Consider the following 27,152-nt stretch of genomic DNA (forward strand, 5'->3'; position numbering starts at 1 on the left):
ATGCATTAGCGTCACTCAAATCAATTTAGTGGTGCTAAGAGTGCGCTAAGAGTGTTCAGTATTTGCTGTCAAGGGATAACACGTGCATATCTAGTGTTGTTAGGTAAACAAGTTACCTCCTGTAAATTAGATTTATTTTTAAGTGCAAATTTAAAGTGTAGTTACTAAGATTTTTTAACAAGCTTGACTACCACTTTCATGTATCGCACGGCCAGTCCAAATATGTGGGCTTAAACAATTATTTTTCTTGCCTTTATATTAAGAGAAAAAAAATAAAGAAACTGATAATTAAATAAATAAAGGAGCATTTCTTATTATTAATGAGTAATGAGTAGTTAAACATTTTGGCCAATAACTCATACAGCATTGAGCATACTGAATAAAGCCCTTACTTTTCTTGTAGAGTTCCTTGTCCTAAACAATTTGCCATTTACATTACCCCTCTATCTCTTATGGTTTTTGCTCTGAATTTGTAAAAGTTTTACTCAAAAATCAATTTATGGGCGATAAATCACTTATAGTTGGTCGGAGGGTTTTGTGATCATAGAATTATTGTAGAACTTGACAAGACGAGTATTTTTCCCATGTCATGTTTGCTTCTATCTATTACGGTTTTTAAGGAGAGTCCATAACTAGACTTTAGGTCGCCGTATGTCATCGAGTGATACATTTTTGGAAACTCCATATGTGACCTAGGATGAATGTTGGAAGTCTTATGTTTCTAAGCTTTACGGTTTTCAAAATAAAACAAAAATGACGGAAAGAGATTTCGGTTAGAATTAAATAACTCATACAAGGAATAGTTTGAAAAGCTTTGACCAACAGGACAATTTTGTCGGCCAAGTACCATACACACATTAGGCATTTTTCAGTTTTTCTTTATCTATATCGTTTTTTCCTATAGATGCAAAACAAAAAACAAAAAACAAAAACAAAAACAAAAAGCAAACGAACAAAAAACAAATCGGTGTTAAGGGAGATAACTCAAGGCGCGTTAAGGTCTCACTAACCACTTCCGGGTCGAACGGCTACCCCCCTCCCTATATAGTACCAAAAACTCACTGTGTGTATTATGGTTTAAAGTAGTCAAAATAAAGCTTAGAATAAGTACTTTAAAATCATATATATAATTAACTACAAAATTGTATGAATATTGTTTACATGTGTGAGTAATTTGCCTCCATGCTGTCAGCTAGCAGAAAAGGTAACATTGTGTATTTTCAGTTTTATTTATTCAAATAAATTTTGTGAAGAATTTGTACAATCACTGTACCATTAGCATACTAATTTTGGAAACCTTATTTTCCAAGCCTCGCAATGGTATGCAAATTTAGATGTAATTTGTCCAACAATGAAAATTACTTTCTCAACATGTAAAGTAATGTAAACGCTAGAAGTGTTCCATTAGACCTAACATTATATTTCCCAGCAACTCCGTTACGCATAGTCCTAGTCTAAAGTGTCGTAATAATGTGTCGCATACTCTTTCTGCCAAATCCACTTTAAGAAGTTACGGAAGAAATAATAATAATCAAAAGAATTACAGTACCTGAACTGATCCGTGCAACAAAAATTTCGATCGGTCATCGATCAGTTTACGGTTAGTCATCGATCCGTCAAACCGATCCATTAAACCGCTGATCTCATCACGTGACCATGGAGCAGTCACTGTATTTTACGGTTTTTATTGTTTTCTTTGTCAATTTTACGCATATTTACATAATGTAATAGATTTAAACATCAATTTATATTTTTATTTTACATATATTTCAACAAAACTGCGATCAGATCGGTCACCGGTCATTGATCGGTCAGCGATCAATCAGTCAACGGTCATCGATCCGTTAAATTGTTGCGCGGATCGGTTCAAGGACTCTACAGTAAGGTACATGGGCTGGACTTCGAGGCGGTGTTGCCATAGATGTCACAGTGGTATGTGATATGAACACTCAATACGCAGGTGCTGAACGGATGTTGCCACAGATGAAAAGAAAGTTAACAATTTTGACTGAAAAGTCATCTCGTTTGTCGTAAAGTCAATAGTTTTCCTTTACTATCGAATTCTAGGTGTAGATCAAAATATGAGGCTGACCTTACAGTCTCTGTAGTATCTTTTATCTGAAGTTCGTCTGGGTAGATATGATGTATAAAATCCCCGAAATTAGGATTGTTTAACAAAATTCGAAAAAATCCTGAAAAATTCGAAAGAACTATTGGAGACAATCAGTTCAAGACTATTATATCTTCCTCTGTATATTTAGAAGATGATTTTGAATTATTTCTTACAAAGTATGAGGAATCTCTACCAAGAACTATATATTTGTATCTATGTGTACCATTTTTTTTTTGAAAAAAAAAAAAAACAACAGTGTATAATGTTTTAAGTCGAAATTTTAACTGAGTATGGGGAATAGAAGTATACAGTGTTGAAAAATCATAGGTTTTAATGCTATTTTATTCAGATAATAGTCTTGAACTGATTGTCTCCAGAAGATCTTTTGAATTTTTCAAGATCCACATTGAATTAATACCACTACTGGAGTAACAAGTGTTGTGGTAGGACTGTAGACCCTCTTTGACAGTTGTGAGTATAGAAGTTAAAAGTTTTGAAAGAGCTTTGGTGGTGCATTTTGCAGATCCAGCTATGAAACGTTGTGTGTATGGATTCTTGTGAAGTTTAGGAATCCAGTACATAGACGGTAAATCACAATCATCGTCCTTGGTAGAGAGACCAAAAGAGGATAGCACATATTTATGGTTTTCCACAATCTCTTCTTTAGAGAGAGTGGTAGCAGTGTAGGTCTTATCACTGCTATTATGTTCTACGTCTACCTCTGATAATAAACATTGGCTATAAAACGTTTTATAACGTATCTCTTTATCATTACTTCTGAGTCTATCTGATGGTGGGTGTGTTCTAAACTGTCGTTTAGCGTCTGCTTATACATTATCTCTCTAGCGTGTCTTAAGCTTGTTTCTGTATTATTTAATCTAACAGTCTGAAATGTATCTAATGCACGCAACATATACCGCGATTGTAACGTGGGTGGCACAAATTTCATCATTTTATTTAAAACGTAACCAAAAGAACACATTTATGTCTATTTGGTATAAAATATGTTTTAGTAATGTTCTGGTTATTTTATTTCAAATGAGTGTCACAAACTCTAACTTGTTTACATATATATTTACTATCAATAATATAAATGACAACTACAGTATGTAATGTAATTCTTCTTAAAACGAATTAAGTAACACAAAAAAGTTCAACTTTAAGAATACTGCCTTCAATAGGGTAAGTTTTTATATTGTTTTTGAAAGGTTTTAGACTGCACTGCACCTTGGCTTTGAGTCATGGTTTAAAAACAACCCATATCTTGCTATATGTTCAATTTAAATTACTTACCTTGTATGTAATAATTGGTTATCAAGAAATGATTAGTGGTTATTTCCAATGAAAAGCAGTTTTTTATTGAAAAGAATAGTAATTTGTTTATCAAATATAATCTATAAGTATATTTATCATCATGAACGTTTTACACAACTATTGTGATATAAAGTCTAGCTATAAATCGACAAAAAACATGTATAAAGGCTAAAAACCACCAATTCCACTTTCCATAGGCTTCTATGCTAATTTCACAATATTCAATGGCTTCTCTGGACTTTACCTTAACTTTAACCTGCAGAGGACTATATATCAGCATGATTCTACATATGTCAGCTCACAATCCTCAGAATGGCATGTGGGGTTAGCAGACTTGCAGTGCAGTACTGGTCACCAGAAGTGAAGGGTCTATAAATAGCATGGGAAATCCCAGTGTTTTCACAAGATAGGGGTATATTTAAGAATCATTATGGAGATTAGGCCTCACATCACAAGAAGCAAAATGCACCTATAAAATGTACAGAAATGTTTTTTCTTTCAGAAACTGTTTAAATTTTTTAAATAAGATGAGAACTTTTTTCACAGCACTATGAGGAACAGGGGTAATTTCTGCGTAGGACTATTTTTGCGTACGTTCCAAATGCTCATTGGTTGAATTGGCGGTCTGTAACCTAAACAAAATCATGTTCACAGTATTGCAATTTAGTCTGTATTATTAACATTTCAAACAACACGTTATTTAGATTAACTGTTGAATAATCAATAGATGAACAATGGAATTCCATGCAAACAGAAAATAAAACGCAGACGTAAAGTAGCACTTTGTAAGCTTTGCCTGAGGAAACAATTATTAACTTTTTACGGGAAACTTTATTATATCAGTGTGATTTGTATTAAATGCATGGCTGATAATACACATTACAAACATATTTAAATGTGTAGTATAGTTAGGTCCTGTGTTTGAAACAATATACAGGATCATTTAACGACAAAATTCTCATTTCATTTTTTTTTTACTTTTAGATCAAAGAAATGAACTTTAATCGGTCGTTACTTGGTAGAGGTTATGTAGGCGTGGCAACAGTATGATTGGTCAAGGAAAAATCCAATACACCTAACTAACAGAGGTTCAATTTTAAAAGGACCATATTCAATTAAGCGGATAACAGGAAAATATTACAAGACCTTCACTTACCATCATAACTTCCACACTGATGTAGTAAGTATACTATTTGATTAACATATTTTATTACACGACTGGATGTTGAATCTATCTGTTTTATTATATAGGTTGCAGTGATTTGCAGAATGTTCCCAGTGAAAAACAAAATCTAAAATTCACACTGTGTAATTAATTCGTTAATTTTACACTCGCACTTTCTCACGTCAACATGTCACAAATATCAATCCGCCGCTCACACAATTTTAAATTCCTGATGAAAATAGCAACGATTAATATGATAATAATTGGTTATCGTTAATGACCAGAATATGATCATTCGTGCCAACAACGAATAAAGATTTAACTAGTGCACAGAAAAATTTCCGCACATTCGTTACATCTAGGCGTTCTTCGGCATTCCTGATCATATTTTGGTTATTAAAGAATCAAAAATATTTAGAACAAAACTGTTGCAATACCTGGTTATCGATCTTTTTTGAAAATTGTAGAGCTGTTAATAATTAAATTCATGCAAAGAGAGCAAAGAATCAGTCATGTGAAGTATTTTTAATGAGCCAATACTGTAAACTGTAAACAATATCGATTGTAACCAGTATGTTTCAAAAGAAAATGAACATATTGCATATTGTTAAGAAAATAGAAGTATTTAAAATAACTATTAAATTTTCGTCATGTGTTTTGTTTTATAATTATTATTAAAGAATGCATTATATTTGATAGTTAATTTAGAAATGTAAATGTGAATGCTGAAGTATAGACTTCCAAATATTTTGTTTTACATGTTTCATATTGAAAACATATGAAGGAAATCTATTCAACACTATTCAATTAGGTGCCTTTTAAAGGAAAAAAAGATATAAATGATCGGTTATCTATCGATGTAGTTAATGTACTTAATCAATACCGATGTGGAGTGAACTATTTTGGATTGTCTGCAATGTAAATTTAATAACAAGAAACAAAAAAACGTATTTACACTGTGAATAACTTTTATTTTTAGATTGGTTGGTTGAGGAACAGGAAATTTGGAACTTATTATAGATAAGTTATTGCTAATTAAACAGTTTTATTACAGTTATTAATGCACTCATACACAATCGTCATATAAAGTACCAAGTTTACGATCATTTATTAATAAGTTAATAGTTTCAGATCATTTGTTCAACTGTCAAACAGTTTCTGTAAAAAAGCGGCGGCATATATGAAATGCATTGAAAACTAAGAAAATATTAAATGGTGGGAAACTCAAACAGAAATTTATTCATCCCAATGTATTTGAAAGGCCGGCTTGGAATTGGATAAACACTTTTGTAGTATAATTTATTCTATTTGAAATTGAAGAATGAGTTTTTAGAATTTATAATTCCTTCTTTTCATTCGTCTCAAAGAAATTTAAAATAAAAAAAAAGAGTTATCGACATTCTGCAAACGAAATCTGGCACTAGTTGTTGATCTATCACAGATCAGTTAATATCACTTACTAACCAGAGAAATTGTTTCGCTGATAAGTTTAGAGTCATATATAAACATATTATTAATAATTATAAGTTATTCGGCTGTTAACGGTAAATCATGATTGACAAATATACAGTAGCGATCCCTTCTACCTACTCTGGAAATCTGCCACAATCTGTCAGACAAAAAAAAAAAAAAAGGTCCATGACAGCAAATAGAAAAAAATTCCTTACAGAGTCTGACCGATCCTGACAGAAACTGTCCTGGGTCACGACAAAGGAAAACGAAAAGCTGTTCCAAACTGTCATACCACTGGACAGTTATTGATACTAGTTCAGTCTATATTAGAACAGGAAGTCTGGTTAAAAAATAATGGAAACAGTACTAAATAGTTGAATTTTTCTGTCTGATGTCTGATGGACTATTTTAATACTTAAAAGCAATGAATCATTAAAATTAATATTGAATTAATTCGACTTTTTGTCTGATGGTTTGATATAGCTATCATGTGGGTGACTATGACATATATATTCTAGTCAAAATACTTTAGATATGACATGTTCTTGCAAAATGTATGGGTGTGAGCACTTTTCAATTTTCAAAAGGGTCTTATCTCACTGTAAAAGTGTTCAATGTAAGTATCATGCTGGTAATTGGTACATATTTGTGACAGTCAAAATTCTAAAAATACATATGTTTGCAAAATGTATGTGTACGAGCACTTTTAATTTTCATAAGGGTCTACAATTATTTAATAAAATGTTACTTTGTTTTAAGTTTAACTAATATGTGGGTGACTACAACACATATATTTCAGTCAAAACTCTATAAGAATGGCATTTTCTTGTAAAATGCATGAGCGCAAGCACTTATAATTTCCATTACGTCTAAAATAATTGAATATAATGGTTCATTTTTTTTTTTATTTCACTATCATGTGAGTGCTCATGACTGCGACACATACATTTCAGTCATATTCTTTACAAATTACATTTTTTTCTTGCAAATTGTACGAGTATGAACACTTATTCCCGATAAAGCTCTTACATATATAAAATATATGAGGCTAAACACTTTAAATTTTAATAAGAGTACACAATTATTGTATGAAATATCAATCTTATTTTCATTTGGTTGCGTGTGACACATATACTTCAGTCCAAATTACTATACATTCGACATTTTCATGCAAAGCATTTGTAATTTCCATAAGTCGAAGCCCATTGGATAAAATGTCAATGTTTTATTGTACCTTTTATATAGGTGACTGACACTTATATACTGCAATAACAATTATAATAATTGACATGTTTTTTACAGAATCTTTGAGTGCGAGCACTTATGATTTCAATAAGGATCTTAAATTGTTGTATACAATGTATTTGGTTTAAATATTACTATCATTTGGATGACTGTGACAAATATATTTCAGTCAGAATCATTTTAATTTGACATGTTTTTGCAAATATATGAGTAAGAACACTTTCAAGTGACGTAGCGCCTGGTACGGTAGATGTGGCAAGGGTCGTACCAATATTGTCTGTTGGTACTGGATGTTGTACATTAATTGAAAAATAGGGTATCAGCTAACTAGAATAAGTAAAAATATAACAAAGCTTCCTTCTCACCATACCCTTTGAAAATATGTCAGAAACTTTTCAAATCAACGCAATTTAGAAGTTGAATATTACTGGCTAGGTGATGTTATACAGATTGACAGATTGATGTCAAACATAACAGTTTCTAATTAGAGAGTTCCAAGACCCATGACAGATTACGACATAGTTTATTTAAACCCCCGACAGATTCTGGCAAGATGTGTCGCGATTTAGAACAGTTTCTGACTGTTTAGAACTTTTCAATGAGAGCAAACTCTCACAGAATCGAAGAGTGGTAAGAAATGTGCCAACTGTATATAGTATGTACGAAATTAGTCTATGTTATGGAGTGCTTTGCTCTTATTCGATTTCGAATATGTCATAAATTTATCTTTATTGCAGATTTGTCATTTATCAGGGAAATCAAATATGACAAGAAGACACGCGACCAAAAATAACGACAGCGCTGTTAATAGTAAAAGTGTAGATTAAAACAAAATCCACAAAAATGAAGAAAAAAAAGTGTTATTCTGTTCGAAGCGGGTTTAGTAATTCCTTCTACATCGTGATGGGCCTAAATGAATACGCATTCATGAAATTCCTTTCGGAGTTGAAGCCAGAAAGCGCAATGTTGAATGTGTGGACAAGAAGTTAAATTTAGTAATTCATCAATTGAGAAAGATTTAATGTGCGTGCCTCGAAGCTGTCCAGCAGAAACTATCGTATACTGCATTTTTGGTTTGCATGTGTCAAGTGTTGTTACTCGATCAATATCACAATGAAGATGATAGAGAAATATAAATGTTTACCATCTTAACAATGCTTAGGTAAGCCTTACAAAAAAAAATATCATATTCGTTCTTTATTTTTGTACTAACAACATGCGGCTATTATTCCAACATATATTTCTGAATATTTATTTAATTCTTGGCAACAATTTAAGACAAGGTTGGAAACAAATTTCTATTTAATCTAAGAGCTTACAGTTAAAAGTTCGCAATTTCATAAGCCTTTTCTTTAACTTATCCTTTGTCGATATCAACTTGTTTTGTTTCGGGAGATATTTATTTGATTTGATGTAATATTAAAAAACTTGCTTTATATTGTATTGTAAGATTGTAAAAAAACACATAAAACCCTACCACTATCTAATTTACGTTTAAAACTTTGTATGGCGTAAAATTTAGGACCTGGATGTTATTACATGGTAACTTTCTGTATAACCACTCGGTTTAAGTTTGAACTTTTATCTTTTAAACTTTTTGCGGATATATCAACCACATGGGCTTTATCTAATTTGCACTTTTTTATTTGAATTTCATATCTTAAAATATAACTTTAGATCTGGATGACACCATGATCATCATTTTGTAAATATGTTGACATTTAATAAGTGTATCCATCTACACCACCAACAATGATTTATTCAAGTTGTTACAGTTTTCCTCCTCTTTTGTCTACTGTAGACTTGACTTTTTATGAGCGGTGGGTGTTACTAAAAAGCAGAGGACGCTTACCATACCCGTGCGCCTGGTGCATGCTTCCAGTTTTTATGTATGAAGTTGCCCATTTACTTTTGTTACTTTGTATGTATTATGTTCGTTATATAATGTTTTCGTTGTGTCTTTCTGTTTTCCATGTCTGGTCTTTGTCCCTTGATTACATTCATTTTATTTACGCCAGACTCTTGATTAATATCTCATGGACATTTTTACATTTAAGAAGAGACTTATTGTTTTTTAAATATTAAGATAATTATATTTTATCAGTCGTAGTATTTTAAGACCAAGACAATACGATCTTAATATTACATAACATCGCAATATTTCCTTTGAAATGTTTTGTTTGTTCATTGTCGTTGTCCGGTATATGTAAACTTTGCGTTACTTCTTCCAGTAAATCGTCTTAATATTTCTTTTCTTTAGAATCTTTCTACCGGTTTACGAAATCGATATCTTACAACCTGAACAACGTCAAATTTATGTTTGATGCCATAGTTTCATTGTTTACGTTGCGCATTATTGTTAAATATTCCATCGCAAAATATATGTTAGAAGCATTTTTAGACAAAGTGACCCCAGCCCTTATTTGACAAAGCTGTATATCTTGATTTCAGCTTAAAAAAATTGTTATTGGCTGAATAAAGTATACGAAAGTTTAAGATTTAAGCCATATTGTTTGATACGATTTAAACTCAACTTCATTTTAGGCAGTTTGTTTCTTGTACTTGATGTTTTATTAATGTGTTTGTCCCATGCATTATAGGAAAGTAGAACAGTCAATTTCTCTGCGTCGTTTGTTTAGACCTTAACATCAAATTTTACGACAGTTAACATTTCAGTTCTAAAATATATGACACAAGAGACGATTTAGATATCTCTTTTATTTGCAGTGATATACCCTGAATATGGTGTTGTTAAAATAAACCAGAAATAGAAGCAACTATTATTTTTGTCTAGCTATTGTTTGCTTGAGGGTCAGGCATTTAAACAAGTTTATAGAAATAAAGTACAACTCACACATTTCCTGAAAAAAAAGTTATATTTCTCTGATATCAAAATCTTATTGTAAAATATTCTTAACTGACAAAGAGATATATGTATTCATATTAGCAATATCATCAATATATCTTCCGTGCTGATTCCATTGCTGAATTTTCCAAATTTGCCATTTTGCATTGCAATTTACAAGGAAACAACTTAGCTGGGAGGTTAAGCGCGCAATACATATGGTTCAGCCCACGATTTTTATCAGAAATGACTGTACAAAATCAGGGCAATTGAAGTTTTTTCTTAGATATTGCCATATGTTAAACATATATCCGTTTGCCTAGAATTGATCAGTTCAGCAATTTTGTTCTTACCCTTTATCTCACAAGTGCTGAAAAGTTATTTAAATGTATGATCTGTAGAAGTGATGTACTTGTGAAGGAACAATTACCTCAAAGTTGAATTAAAAGTTTCAGCCATATATCAGTTGCAAACATTGAAGTTATGCATGCAAGTTATATGAAGGATTTCACACACTGATGACAGTTATTTCTGCTGAATTAAATTAATAAAATGATAATACGTAACTTCACCCTAGAGAGAGATTTAGCGACTTAATCAAAGAAACTTCAAAATATTTCCAGAAAGGTGACTTCACACTTCGAAATATACATGATTGTATGACATGAGTCTTTTAAGATATAATAAACGTTGAAATGAAATTTTGATCGTATATTTGTATCGAGTTAATATGTGTCATACCAAAAGAAAAAGCTCTAAATATTCCTCAAGTTGTCTCAAATATATTACGATATGAGTACATCGCGTAGAAGAAATAAGTGATAAGAAGTTGGTATTGTAATTTTGATTATTTTCCACCTTCTCTGTTTAAATAAAAGAACTGATAATACAAGCAATTTTTAAATACATGCATATTTTTACCAATTACAATACCTGTATATGTTTGAACCAATTATTAAATGGATTTCATATCTCAAGTATTTTTTTTATTTGCAGATATAAAGACGACATTTCTAGATGTTTTGCAGTCATCGGAATAATGCAGCTTTTATGAATAAAGTCAAACATTTTTTTTCTAAGCAGGAATCGGGGAAACCACGATTACTAACTTCATTTTTCCCGTGATTTTACTATTGGTTCTTCCCCTCAGTTAGGCTTATTTTGGTTGATACTTATTTTTGTCTAAATATTATTGTAAAATATCACGTTAAAGTCATGAATGCGTGAAATGGGGAGGATTTTGATCATGCTAAAGTACTTTAATCCCGCCGCATTTATTGAGCCTGCCCCAAGAATTTCAGGGCCACTGTACACGTTGCTTCGTTTTCACTGTCAGTTTACTTTTATGTTGCTGGAGTTGATAGGGGCAACCGTTTGCTCTACCCGTGTATATCGTTGTTTTGGGCAAGCTGCAATATGACCCATGATTCGAAAGTTTGCTCCTCATTCACTAAAGAAGAATAGGTGGCTTTGAGCCGACATTTATCCCTCCCCATGGAGTTGTTCTCTCTTTTACGCATTGACTGCATCTTGTGTTTTCAGACTAAAAATTGAGAATAATATACACAAAATATCTTAAATTAAACAAACCCAACAAAACCATAACAGAACAAAAATTAAACCTTGAATGAACAAACCAAAAACCACAGAAATAACAAACAAATTATCAATAACAAAAAATAAAACAGGCAAAGCCAAACATCATACAACAACCTAGACCGTATAAAAACAAGTGGGGGCAATCCTCAGATTTGGTCAATTATACAGAGGTATGGAACAGTCTTTAAAACCGACACAACAGTTACATAATACTTTTATATTTTATCAATTGTCACAAACAAATACTGAAATTGAAGGAGTATCCCCATAGGTTATTGTGTATATGTAGAAAGACGGTTGATACAATCGATTTGCCATTCTCTAATGATAACATTCAGTCTGCCCTTTTGCCGGGAGTTTTCATCATTTTGATGGTATACGAATGTAATGGGCTACACTAAACATCTAAAAATCAGGCTTACGTAATCTCGTGAATATTATTTACAACTTTTACAGCCGACCCAATAATTTGACGACAGTTGAAGTGTGGCTTTTTTCAATACAAGAACAAATTAAAGTAATGTGTCAAAGTCTCCCTGAACATGAACTACTCCTTAAAAACGCCCCCATTGTGCTCCAATATTATAGTAAACGGGGCAGAAAATCCTCATTCAATTTAGAGTGATGTCTGCCCGTTGCAGTATATTACTACCTTTATTGTTTTTCTCATTATTTGTCTCTTGACTTTCAAATCATTTGTCCTGCTTTTGACTGTCAATATAGACATTTTATGCTTACCAATCGTATACCTACATTTATGGCGATAAACTGAATATTTTAAAATCTGTGAGGCTCTAATCTAAAGCGTTTAGTGAGAGAGTTATTGTACATGTTATGTACTGTTTTTGTTTTGGTAAAAAAAAAGTCATATTGATGAAAGTCCGGGAGTATCAAAGTGATTAGTACTTAAATGATGCCCAAGGACTTATATAACACATAGAAAAAAAGATGAATAAATGAACATTCAATCAATGTTAATGGCATTATGAAACATTAACAAATACAATGTGCAGACCGAACGTTTTCAGATATAAGTTGAACTGAAACAATTGAATTGAATTGAAAAGACGTGGAGAATCTATAAAGTGTTATTTGCACTTTGACCAACGAAATATTATCTGTTTTCAATAAATTTAATTATTTGCATTGATGAAGAATTATTCCTTCTGAATTGTTATTATATTAAGATAAAAAAAAAAAAAGTCTCCTTAAACACGTTTGGTCAGAGACTCACATTTTGCCATATCTTCAGTTGTAATACAATGAAGAATATCCGAATGTAATCAATGAAATGCTACGGATAAAAGATCAAATGTAACTTTAATCAAAACGGGATTAATTTGAAAGTCAAGATACAAAGATGAAATAACAAACATGGCGGAATGCACAACTAACAACAAACTGGAAAGTAAAATGAATGTGTAACCTCTATTCCATTTATAGATATGCATTTGGGCCTAAAGCTTTATTGATATCCTCGCAATTAAGTTAAATGCAACACAAACATTAGTGTGATATTAACAGAATGGAAACTCCATGCTCGGGATCAGATTAAAAATAACTATCGGTGAATGGGGAATCAATGCTTTTGATGGCATTTTCTTTCACGGAAAACCACAACTCATGTTTTTATTTGTAGTTGTCTACTAGACATATTGGTCAAACTCGGTAACAAAGAATAATAAAGGAAACCAAGGATATAGCGGAAATACAAACAATGCAATCCAGGGACAAATACCGGACATGGAAAACAGACATAAACACATAGAAAACAAAGCAACTGAAATCATATATACACAGTGTAACAAAAGCAAATGAGCAACTCGGACTCCACTAAAAACTGGGAGCATGAACCAGGTGCACCGGTAGGGTAAGCGTCCTCTGCTTTTCTAGAAAACCGCCGAGTAACTCATAAAAAGTCAAGTCCGGGGTAGACAAACGAGGAAAGGAAAACTATGACCCGTTGAATAAATCAGTTTTCATGGTGCAGATGGCTACACCATAACGATCCACGAGTTCATGATGACGACCATAAAACTTCTGTAGTGATGACTTCAATCTTGTAGCAATATAACCCTGTTCCAGAAGCCTATTTGTTACAGTTCTAGCGCCAGATAAAAGGTCTGGCATAACGAATGAGTTGTGATATAAACACTCTGTACACATATGCTGAAGGGATGTTGTCAGATATGAAAGAAAGTTGACAATTTTGAATGAAAAGTCATCACGTTTGTCGTAAAGTTTGGTCAATAATTTTCCTTTACTATCGATTTCTAAATGCATGTCAAGATATCAGGCTGACTTCACAGTGTCTGTAGTATCCTTCATCTCAAATTCATTGGAGGTAGATGCGATGTATCAAATCCCCGAAATTAGCATTGTTTAAAGATAATATGTCATCTATATAGCGGAAACGGGGATTAAAGGATCTAGCTAAACGATATTCTTTCTTTCGGATCTGATCAGCTATAAAATTCAGGAAAAGGTCAGCAAGTAAATGAGCATAATTTGTTCCCATTTGAATGTCGACCGTTTGTTGAAAAACACGTCCACCACACTGGACAAATATGTTGTCGATTAAAAATTTAAGCATTTTGTAAATATCTTCTGTATATTTGGAAATGATTTGGAATTATTTCTTACAATGTATGAGGAATCTCTACCAAGAACTATATATTTGTATCTATATTTGAAGACAAAAACAATGTTGCTCTTTTAGAAACACCTGCCCAGTTGCTCATAAAAACTCAAGTCCGGGGTAGTCGAAGGGGAAACCATTACATGTTGAACAAATCAGTTTTCAAGGCGCAGATGAATACACTTAACGGTCGACGAGTTCACAATGACGACCATAAAACTTCTGTAGTGATGGTTCCAATCTTGTAGCAATAAAGCCCTGTCATGAAGCCTATGTATTAGACTTTTAACGCCATTAAAAAAAAAGATATAAGGCTGTATTATCTTATATATCAAGCTCTTTGGGGTAGATGCAATATATCAAATCCCCGAATTTAGGATTGTTTAAAGATAATATTTCACCTTTATAACGCAAACTCATGTTAAAAGATCTAGTTAAACGATATTCTTTCTTTCGGATCAGATCAACTATAAAGTCAGCTCCATAAGAGTGAAAGAAAAGGTCAAATCATCATAGAAGTTACGTATATTTATCGTATCGATTTTAATAAAGGCTCTCTTACCCTATAACGGTCTGCAAATGAATAAACAAAAAAAAAAAAAACAAAAAAAAAAAAACCGAGAAGATATATGTCAATCACCTGTCAGATATAAAACTGATGTTTTGAACGAATTAAAAAAAAGAATGTGCAAAGAGTAAATCGCTATCAGAACAAAATTTTAACGAACGAAGAACAAGTACAAAGGTGTTTGCAGGCCGAACCAAAACGTTCTGTATACGAACCGCTAACAATCTAGACGTATTGACAACTGATAGGAAACAAATTCATAGCGAATACATGACGATTCTTAGTAAATAATACATGAATTTATTACTTTTATGAATAAGTGAATAAATTAAAGACAATTGCAAGTCTTACTGTTTTGCTGTTGTTCAATGTTGATATTTCTTCTTTAATTACAGCTATTCTGAAAACCAAAAAAAAATGTACTACAAGAAGATAGTTTTACCGGACTGTATTATTGATATTACTTAATTGACAACCCATAATGTTGCATTTGTGGTTTATTCTTCATTACTTAGTGTAATGACTTAATTACGGGAGTTTTCTCATTGATATTTGGGGGTAAAAATGTTTCAAACCTTTTCAAAATAAAACTCTTAAAATATATTTCTCTATTTCGCCAAAAAATCGTAATTGTTAAATAATTGACTATTGAATATCAATTGTGTATGAAATATAAGTTTTTGTACATGTAATGTACTGTTTTATGATCAAAAAGACATATTGCTGAACACCCGGTAGTATCAATGTGATTAGTACTTGATTGATGCTCTTCAATGATGTGATTTTTTTTACATTGTGCAAAAAAATCGTAATTGTTAAATAAGCTGTAAGCTATGACGCCACGATCGTTTGATATTTCATGACGGCATATCTTACGACTAATTTTACACAATCGTCTGTGAAAAGAACCACAGCGACAAAAAGAAAAGTAAACATAAATACGAATCAAGACATTCATAAACCAAAAATTCCTGACTTATACAAGCCCATAAAATAGAGTGAGGTTAAGGTATTTTAGCATGGCAACAACCCTTCCCCTTTCATTTTCTGTTCCACTGTGGAAACAATAATACACAATTAAACACGCTACAAATCAGTTCAAAAAGTCTGAGTCATTTAAAAAAAAATATAAACTGATTATAAGTTACACAAAAACACAAACAAAGGACAACTAACATTGAAATGACATGCAAGCTCTAGACCAGTTTAAACCTACAATATATCATGTCCTCATCGTATGTAATATTAATCCCAATTCCTCTCATTCGGTTCTTCGTAACTCATACACTAAGGACAAAACCAATGTCTTTCCGAAAATTGGTTTTAAAGTTAGTGTATATATTTTCATTGCATCATTGTTAAATCTTTGAATCATATTGGCTCTTTCACCTTTGGCAACATCCCTTCGGCTCCTGCGTATAAAGTGTTCATATCACAATTCATACGTTATTCCAGAGCTTGCCGAAACTACGCAGACTTTTTGTATCGCGCTAGAACTCTAATAAATATGCTTCTGGAGCAGGATTATGTTGCTACACAATTGCAGTCATCACTACAGAAGTTTTATGGCCGTCATCATGAACTTGTGGATAGTTATGGTGTATCCATTAGCATCATGAAAACTGATTTTTTCAACGGGTCATGGTTTTCCTTGTCTACCCCGGACTTGACTTTTTATGAGCAAATCGGCGGGAGTTTCTAGAAAAGCAGAGGACGCTTACCCTACCGGTGCACCTGGTCCATGCTCCCAGTTTTTAGTGGAGTCTGAGTTGCTCATTTGCTTTTGTTACTCTGTATGTATGATTTTAGTTACTTTATGTTGTTTGTTGTGTGTCTGTTTTCCATGTCTGATCTTTGTCCCTGGATAACATTCTTTTGATTACCGCTATAACCTTGGTTCCCTTGATTACTCTTTCACAAATTTACATGATTAACGTATCCTGCGTAATTTGAAAGTCATATATTTTATATTGGAATTAAAACGAAGACCCTGTTATACGTAGATATTTTATTGTATTTTTCACTAAATGCGATCGGACGTGTTTTTATTTATCTTTCTGTTTAGGTAAACTGGTGTGTTTATCTGTTCCCTTTGGATTTTGGAATGTGAGTAGTTTCGAGGTAAAAACTGCCTGTTGTCTTTGTTCTTTTTCTTAAGGTGTTTTTATTCTGTATCTACTGAAATGTTAAATCCGAATCTAACAGATGTTAATAATTCGTTTTAATACTGTACTAGTATTTTCCCATCACTGTCCAAGATTAGGGGGAACTCTTAGCACGCACATTCATGTTTAACCTCGCTAAATACTTTATGTGCCTATTCTATCAGATACCCTTAGTCAAGTTGTTGTCGATTATGTGTATTTTTTATGTTATTCGTTTTACCTTTTCCTGTATATTTGGTCGGTTTAAGTCTTTCCAGAAACAGTTTTGCCTAATTTGTTTTGTGACCTTTCCTATCTCGCTTTATGGTATGGGTTTTGCCAGTCATTGAAGACTGAATGGTGACCTGTAGAAGTATAATTTTTCGTTACTTGGTATTTGACGAATGACTGTCTCATTGGAATTCATAATGGTACCAAATAGCCTATTTTTATAATCATAATAGACTTATTGTTAGGGCACTATACATTTGATATTCATGTTCATGTAACAAAACAAGTGGCATGCGCAAGAAAAAAGAAAACAACAAAAAAACAAAACCAAAAACCAAACCAAAACAAAAACAAAAACAAAAACAAAACAAAAACAAAAACAAAAACAAAAACAAAAACAAACAAAACAAACCAAAAACAAAAAAAAAACAAAAACAAAACAAAACAAAGCCAAAAAAAACAACAAAAACTCTCATATAGTCCACTATCGTATTACCACGATAACAGGCGAATTTATTTTTTTTCATTTTTTACTACGACTTAGGTAAGTTTCCAATTGGGAGGAAAGTGGTCCAACATTCATAAGTTTCCATACTACCATATGCCAATTCCTTTGGGGAGCTTATAATATGTAACATTTTCCTAGGAAGCCATGCACACCACCACGCCATGGAACTCACTGTCATAATAGTATGATTGCAAAGAGGAAACCGTGCCATATCAACTTTAGGCCTATTAAGAGGGTAGACATTTACCAGTCATTTGGTATGTGGTTTTTACACCAATTTATTTCGTTCGATGCGATTAGGAATAATACTATGTTGTAATGAAATTTGAAAAAAAAAAATATATATACCCTTCTGTATGCTCTCTGTGGTCGCTACTTATATGTACAATCACAGTGTATTGCTAAAAACGTATCTTTGTCTGCTCCTTCGAATACATGAAGATATACTGTGAATTAAAATTAAAGAGAATGCTAATCCTACAATTGCCATGGGGCTGTGCTTTTGTTTTTACGGGACACCAAATTAACGAACACAAACGTCAATAAATAACCAGATTACGATATATTAGTATGAGCATATTTGCTATAAATTTAATATTATTAAACTGAAAACGTCCTGCTGTTTTTCAACTATTAGTTAAATCTTACAAAAATATTATACTCCAATGCATATTGACCTTTTTCACAATACTTAGGTTTCGTCCAATCACCAAAACTATCAATACCATTCGTTACAACTATAAAAATAACTAGTTGCCCTTAAAAGAATGCATGTCGGCTTTATTCATACAATCAACTGTATGTTAAATTTGTATATATCATGAAATGTTGGATCATAACGGTGTATACAACAGCATCATGAGAATCTATTTGTCCAACGTGTCATAATTTTCCTTTTCTCTGTCATATATCCCGGACTTAACCTACCCGGTATACCCACAACTCGGTGTGTTTTTCTATAAAAACTGAGAATGCTGATGCTTACCACACTTACCTTACCGGTACACCAGGTCTATGATCTCAATTTTTAGTGGAGTCCGAGTTGCGCATTTACTTTTTTTTCTTTGTACGTGTTATTGTGGTTATTTCATGTTCATTGCTGCCTGCGTCTATCTGTATCCCTGGATTGCTAGAATCTTGGTTCCCTTGAATTCTCTTTCAAATTTCCAATTTGTTTTGGAAACTTAAGAAACAGAGATCAACAAACTTATCGAGTCTGACCCCGCAGTCATCTAGGCATTTTTTTTTATCCCTGAAATCGAAACGGATATTACTTACAACACGAATAATTTGAATGATTGGGTTTATAAAGTTATACACATCATTTCCTACTAACAATGGATAGGTTGAAGGACAGATGACTCCGTCGTATCTTCTCTAAAATTGTTACAGCAACTCTTTAAAGCAAGTCTACATTCTTGTGTTGAATTACTATATGACTCCTCACAACATTCCTCCCAATGTGATAGGCACTTAACTGCACATGTTTTTGCGATCATTTTTGCCATAAAGTATGTTTTATCCTGCTTTATATGCAAATTTCTTATTACTGTTTATTGTATTTTGGGAGTTGTATTGTATGTCTGTTGGGAGTTGCATTGTGTGTCTGCTGGGATGTGTATTGCATGTCTGTCGGGAGGTGTATTATATGTCTGTTGGGATGTATATTGTATGTCTGCTAGAATTTATATTGTATGTCTTCTGGGATGTGTACTGTATGCCTGCTGGGAGTAATATTGAATATTTGCTTGGATGTTTATTGTATATTTGCTTGGATGTGTATTGTATGTCTTTTGGGATGTGTCCTGCATGACCGTTGGGTGTTGTACTGTATTTCTGTTTGGTGGCATATTGTATGTCTGCTTGGATGTGTATTTTAAGTCTGTTCGTAAAAAGCAATCAAGCGAACCAAGATTCTAGCTGAATTAAAAGGAAATTAATTCAGGGGCAAAGACCAGACACGAAGAACAGACAAACACAACAAAAAAACATAAAGTAAATAAAATAAAACACACAAACTTACAAAAGTAAATGAGCAACTCAGACTCTACTAAAAACTGGGAGCATGGAACAGGTGCATCGGTTGGATAAGCATCCTTTGCTTTTCTACAAACACCCGCCGAGTTGCTAATAAAAAGTCAAGTCCGGGCAAGACGACAGAGGAAATGAAAACTATGACACGTTGAACAAATAAGATATTATGGTTCAGATGGTTACATCGTAACGATCGACGAGATCATAATGACGATAATAATATTTCTGTAGTGATAACTTTAATTTTGTAGCATCATAACCCTGTTCCAGGAGCCTAATTGTAAGAAGTCTAAAGAGATGCAAAATCTTCTGCGTAGTTAAGGCAAGCTTTGGCATAACGTATGAGTTGTAATATTAAAATTCAATACGCAGGTCCTAAAAGGATGTTGACACTGATGAAAGGGAAGTTTGAAGATGTATTGTATGCCTGCTCGGACGTTTTTGTATGTCTCTTAGGAGGTGTATCGTATAGCTGTAGAGATATGTATTGTATGACTGTTGAGAGATATATTTTCTGTCTACTGGGATGTTAGTTGAATGACAGCTGGAATGTTAACTGTATGTATTTTGGAGGTGTATCGTATGTCTACTGGGACATTTATTGTGTGTTAGAAGTGCGATGTATGCCTGTTGGAGTGTTCAGATTAACGGGAATTGTATAATTGTAAGGGTGTTTATTGAATGGCTACTGGGATGGTTATTGTATATCTGTTCATGGTTGTATTGTATAGTAATTGGGATGCGTATTGTATTTATATTTGAATGTTTATTTTATGTTTTTCTCTGGTGTGTTTTTACATTATTGACTTACAAACCGTGAATGAAGTGAGATGATCAGATCTAAAATTACGGTAAAGGTCAAGTCCAACGAATAAAAAATACAAATGTAATGAGGCCGCTGATATTTTAATAGGATAGTTCGTATTAATCAGATTAATCTACGGGCAAAATATCCTTGTACCAACAGATATACGTCAGGGCTGAGCCCCCTATTTCTCTCTTTATTAAGGTAGCGGCCCAAATTTCTAGAAAAAAAAACGTATACGTTGCAAACGGTGGATAGGCACAAACGTTAGTGCAACGGGAAGATAAATTGATGAAATTTATCGTTGCAAAAGAATGTTTTCCAGGTATTTGACTCAGGATTACGTTCTCCTGACTTCCGCTAGAATCTATGCTCCCTTGATTACTCTTTGCATTTGTAATAGAGTCTAGTTGAAAGGAGTCATATTTGTCAATGTTGGACTTGTTGTCTACTGTCAGTGTCTTATAAATAACTGTGGACAAACGATGAAACACTGTCATGAATTAAGACAGGTGATGACAGAAGTTCACAGTAACTACTCCACGTCTAATATGTGCCGTCATCTTATGTCTAAGATCGTGATAAAAATTTGTCCGGTTGCCAAAGCCTGTTCTTGATAGATGGTGACAATTTTCGTGGACTGTCGTAGATTGTTAAAGGTGTTGACAGGTGATTACAATATTTTGCTGGCTGTTTGTGTTGGATTACCGCAGTTCTTGATAGACTTGGACAATATAGTATCGCCTGTTATGAATTGCACTGAACTGTAATATGGTAACCATAGGTGGGAACAATATAACTCGACCTTTCACAAAGTCACCTGTATTCTTACAGTTAATAATTGACCATTACAAGAGTCTTTAAACAGAATAGTAATATCTACTGTCGTGGCGTGTTGCAGAGAAACAGTTTACGAATGGTCGAAATATACAGGGTGATGCAAGATAGATAAATTCTTACCTTTACAGGTCTATGATACATAATATATGTCTATTTTTGTTCTTCTTGTGTGACAAAAAATGCTACCTATGTACCATGCTTAAATTTATAAACGTTCATAACATGTAAACGATAAGCAATGGCTAAATATACAAACTCATCATACGTCCTAAACCATTCTTGAAGTATGATATTCAGGTTCCGTATTTGTCAATGTATTTACAGTTTCCGAGAGACAGACGGTGATGTGCACAGTGATCGTGAAATACATAATACGGTAGTTGTTTTATGTTTTTCTTAAATTAGCATCATGGATAATTACCTAGAAATATCATATAAAAGTAGATCACTTAATATATTTATTTACACATACCGAAAATTTAAATACAATTTAAATTATTAATCCGATAATTACCTGTGTTATTACAATGAAGCATGCCTGTAGGGTACACGGTTACAATGCAGTACATACAACAAAATAAGAACATGGAACCCAATAAACAAACCCGTCCAGACGAGTTTAATTTCATCATGTGTCCAAAAAACTAAATTAAATGTTTTAAAACATTACTTTGAATCAAACGTTCAAGAATACCACTGTTATAATCGATAGTTTTACATGTACTTTGCTAACTTCTTCATATCGATAAACATGATCACTTATAGAATAAATGAATGGAAATACATGTATACCATGAATAATAAAAATAGACATTGACGCTTACACTATAGATTTCATAGTACATATGTGAGAATCGATGTCTTTTTTTATTCATTTAGTGCCTATATATATGCTTTGGTTCTTCACATTGTTTAGTTTAGTTTATTAAGAAAACTGAGCCGCAGATTACTGCGTAACAAGAGTAAATGCATATAAATATACATAAAACAAAATATTACACAATATCAATCACATACATGTACAATGACAAAAACAATGAATCATTACATGAACATACAAATGATCAATCAATTTAACAACTTTTGGATTTTTTGAATGAAAATTGATACATTTATTAATACGTTTACATTACAATAATTTAACACACCATCAATTTTTTTCTCTATTTGGATACCTACTATAATAACTCGAAATATTTTTTTTTTTCTGATATCTAAAACTATATTGTTATTATATTCAAATAAATAATGATATTCGTCACCAAGACCAGATCCGCAAAATTAAAGTCCCAAATAAAAAAATATGAATCATTTAAGTTTACATCGAACAATAAATATTTCTTGTAAATTTCCTGTTTTGAAAAAAAATTACCACTTTTGATTTTGTTACAATTCCAATCTATACAATATTTTTTTTAAGACAGACGGTGTTTTTTGTAAATCTGATGATGACTCCGCAAAAAAAAAAAAAAAAAAAAAAAAAAAAAATCTGTCATCAGCATACAAGAGGATAAATAACTTTATATACAGTACGAGGTTACATACATTTTTTTTTCATTTAAAACCTTTAAACCATCTATGGAAATTTCATCCAGATATTCCTCCAAATCGTGAAGGTATAAGGCAAAGAGAAAGAGGAATACCTTTTCTCCCTGCCTTGCACCGATTTCACACGGGCACAAATCTGTTTTTAATTCCCCATTTCTTACACAAGACTTAATGTTCGTATACATGTTTAATATAACATTAAACATTTTCCCATCATATTTTTAACCATTTTACGCCATAAACTCACCCTCCATACCGTATGAAATGCTTTTCTGAAATCCACAAAAACAAAATATTTTTTTCCCGAACTCAAATACAATGAAATTAATGCATGCATGACAACCATGTTATCTTGACCTTAATAGCCCTTACGATTGTATTTCTTAATGTTTCATAATGTCTTTAACATTGAATCACGGCATTAAGATATGAGTTATTTAGTTCTTAGGAGGGGATCCCAAGACAATTTTTTCGGAAAACCTACCTTATCTATCAAATGGTCCTGTGGGCTACATAGTCAGGAAAGTTAAATGTCAAACCCTAAACTTATAAATCTCCTACTGATATTGAAGTTACGGTACATTTTCATATAAGATTTGTGTGGTTTAGGTTTACTCTAAAAAGTTGTCTGTGCGTAATTGTAAAATTTTAAAACTTTTCTTTAATTGGCCAAATGACTTAATTTTGCTTCAGTATAAAATTAAATAAGAATAGTGTGAAAAGTATTATGAAGATAAATTTAAAATCCAGGAGTGAGAAACACAGTGTTACATGTAATACACAAGATGACATGTATATTCATTACCTTATACGATGTACATGGCTGATACTTACTTGTAGTAACAAAGTAGACAAATAATCATTCCGAATAACATCACGTTGTTATTTAAAGTTGTTAATTCAGGAGTATTTTATGTCAGTTGTATTCAGTGGCAGGGACATGAATGTACTTAAAGAACAGTGAAAATGACTGATTGACCTTAACAAACTAAATTCATTACATAATTGTAATTTTTACAATACTACTTCACGTAGGCATTTTTTCAAGAAACACATAAATAATAAAAGCCTTCCAGAAATACAACTTCAGATAAAATGGGCAGAACAATTATAATAGTAGGATTTCAAAAAATAGGTACATTTATGGGTATACACAGTGTAGTCCTATTCAATGTGAATTTAAAATATTGATTAAAATGTTCCTAATCTGCATAACCGTTAAGAATCTTTGGTATTACGTATAATTTTGGAATTAATACCTCAAATTGACTAGTAAAAATGTTTAAAAATCTTCATTTATATTTGTTATTAAATTTAGTTATTATTTTTACGAATGTGATCCCGCATTGTCTTAGGGGCTACAAGCCCAAATGTCTGACCTCGGCAGAAGATACAGCATCCAATGCCAGGTATTTATTGCTTATTGGCCCTTTATTAACAAGACATCATCCACCAACATCACCTGTATCCAATATACAACATGACATTACTAATTAACTGAAAAGGTATATGCACATGTACCTACCAGAGGTTTTACCTGTATAGTAAATTATCACACACAGATCTGGAAAACAGATATACACAACACAGAACATAAAATAACTTAAATCATACATACAAAGTACAAAAAGCAAATGAGCAACTCGGACTCCATTCAAAACGGGGAGCAAGGACCAGGTATACAGGTATGGTAAGGGTCCTCTGCTGTTTTAGAAACATCCGCCGAGTTGCTCATAAATAGTCAAGTCCGGGGTAGTCGAATGAGAAAAGGGAAGCCATGACACATTGAACAAATCCGTTTTCAAGAACGCAGATGGATACATTATAACGATCGACGAGTTCACAATGTGAACATCTTCCTCTGTATTTTTGGAAGATGAATAGGAATTAGTTCTTACAAGGTATGAAGAATCTCTACCAAGAACTATGTATTTGTATCTATGTGTAGTATGAGTATGGGAAATAGAAGTATACAGTGTTGAAAAATCATAGGTTTTAATGCTATTATATTCAGATAATAGACTTGAAGTGATTGTCTCCAAAAGATCTTTCGAATTTTTCAGGATCCACATTGAATTAATACCAGTACGAGAGTCACAAGTATTTTGGTAGGAGTGTAGACCGTCTTTGAGGGTTGTGAGGATAGAAGTTAACAGTTTTGAAATAGGTTTGGTGGCACATTTTGGAGATCCTGCTATGAAACGTTGTTTGTATGGGTTCTTGTGGAGTTTGGGAGTCCAGAATTAACAAACATCTGAAAGTTATCGGTTACCATTTCTAACTCTTTGTACAGAAACATATACATTTAATTTGATAATTAAATGATTTAATTTAATTAATATAACAGGGGTATGACAGAAAGTAAAAATAAAATACATGTAAACAATAATTATTAGTGACTGGACTGTGATTGACGTAAATTGGAACATGTACAAAGATCGAGTGATTTTGGGATTATCAAAACAAGCTTATATATATAATTGGAAAATCAAGGTAAATTTTGAAATTAAGATTTTGTTCCTCATCGGATTTGCATATTTACATTAGTCACGAAGTTTCATTTATTAATTAAGTCAAACAGAATAGAAAGATTTAGTGTCAGGAACTGTCCAGGGGTATGATATTTTAGAACAGCTTTTCGTATTTTCATTGTCACGTCCCAGGACAGTTTCTGTCAGGGAGTAGGGCGGAATGTGTCCTGTCAGGATTTCTGTTCTATCAGAAACTGACAGAACTTAAGAGAGGTTAGAAGTGATCGCAACTGTACTTGCTGACCTATTTTTTTTCACCCTAAAGCTGACCTGATCTCATTTCCCGCTATATATATATATATCACGTAGTATCCATCTGTACCATGAAAACTGATTTGTTCAAAGTGTCATACTTTTTCTCCCCTCCTTCGTACACATGAACTTGACAGAGAACGCTTTTCCAGCCCGAAAACCTGGTCAATGATCTTAGTTTGTAGTGGAGTTGCTCATTTACTTTTGTTACTTTTTAACGTATCTCTTCGATTTTTATTCGTTCTTTGTTGTGTGTGCCTGTTTTCCATATCTGGTCTTTGTCCTTGGATTACATTCTTTTGATTTTGGTTCCTTTGACTGCTTTTTCAACGATCAGTTTGCTTTTATTGGTCCAGTAAATCCATTAACGTCGAAGAACCATACATAACGTCTTGGATATTACAAATTACAGATATAATCCAAGGTCTTGGCTATCATTACTATTTTTAAAACACAGGAAACTCACACTATTTTGATTTAAGCGTGTAAACGCAAATCTTCCACGTGGAACGTTCCAGTCAAGAACCTATAAATAGATCATTATATGCTGTGAAGAGTGGATATTGTCAAATTCACTTATTAATCAGGGGTGTGTTCAGTCTTTGTTAATATCATTCTTATAGCATTTAAACGCTCAATTTGACAATTTGATTGACCGAAATAAAGTTTCTCCCTCAAAGAAGAAACAGAATATCTTCATCAAGATTCCACAACTTACCAGAATACTACTTGACACTTACTAGTTGTAATGATGAAGCTCCTTTTACATTATCTAAGTATGCAATCATATGATTTACTACATATTAAATCTAGCGGAAATCAATATAATACTATCCATGGACAAAGACCATAGGTGTAAAACATACAAATACAACAAAGAACATAAAAAGAACTAAAATTATACATGCAGAGTATTACAAAAAAAAAAATAAACTTTAACTCTGGGAGCATGGACCAGATGCATTGGTAGGGTAAGCATGCTTGGCTTTTCTAGAAACCCCGGTCGAGAAATACATTGGTATGAATTTAACTGTATTAAATGCGTTTGATTTTCATCATTTTAATTGATTTGATTTTTAAAGACTAAAATGAAAGTAATCAAAATCATGATCCAAAAGATGATCTGCTATATGAATTGAAAAAAAAAAAAAAACAAAAAAAAAACAAAACATACCTTTAGATATAATTGTTACATTTTGCCCGTTGATAATCTTTACATCAATAATGTATTTTATCAGGTCTTATATTTATTTGCACCGAAAGTTTTGGCTAGAGTTTGGACCAGTTTTGACTGGTATGTATTCATATCATATTTGTCAA

The 27,152-nt window shown here is 32.5% G+C and overlaps 1 long non-coding RNA gene across 2 annotated transcripts in view; it reads left to right on the forward strand.

Annotated features, from left to right (window-relative positions):
- LOC148603965 (uncharacterized) overlaps positions 1-14,988 on the forward strand; it is a 31,791-nt gene extending 16,803 nt beyond the window's left edge. The window contains exons 6-9 of one of the 2 annotated variants that reach the window (XR_015916307.1): positions 4,412-4,607; positions 5,572-8,451; positions 9,091-9,210; positions 11,131-14,988. This is a non-coding gene — a long non-coding RNA (uncharacterized LOC148603965). The remainder of the gene's footprint in view (positions 1-4,411; positions 4,608-5,571; positions 8,452-9,090; positions 9,211-11,130) is intronic. The other variant, XR_015916308.1, reaches the window with a different exon arrangement.
- The last annotated feature ends 12,164 nt before the right edge of the window (positions 14,989-27,152 follow it).

Source organism: Perna viridis, chromosome 11 (assembly GCF_037379345.1).
Source record: "Perna viridis isolate PV_CMFRI_1.1 ecotype Kerala chromosome 11, ASM3737934v1, whole genome shotgun sequence".
Classification (NCBI taxonomy): domain Eukaryota; kingdom Metazoa; phylum Mollusca; class Bivalvia; order Mytilida; family Mytilidae; genus Perna; species Perna viridis.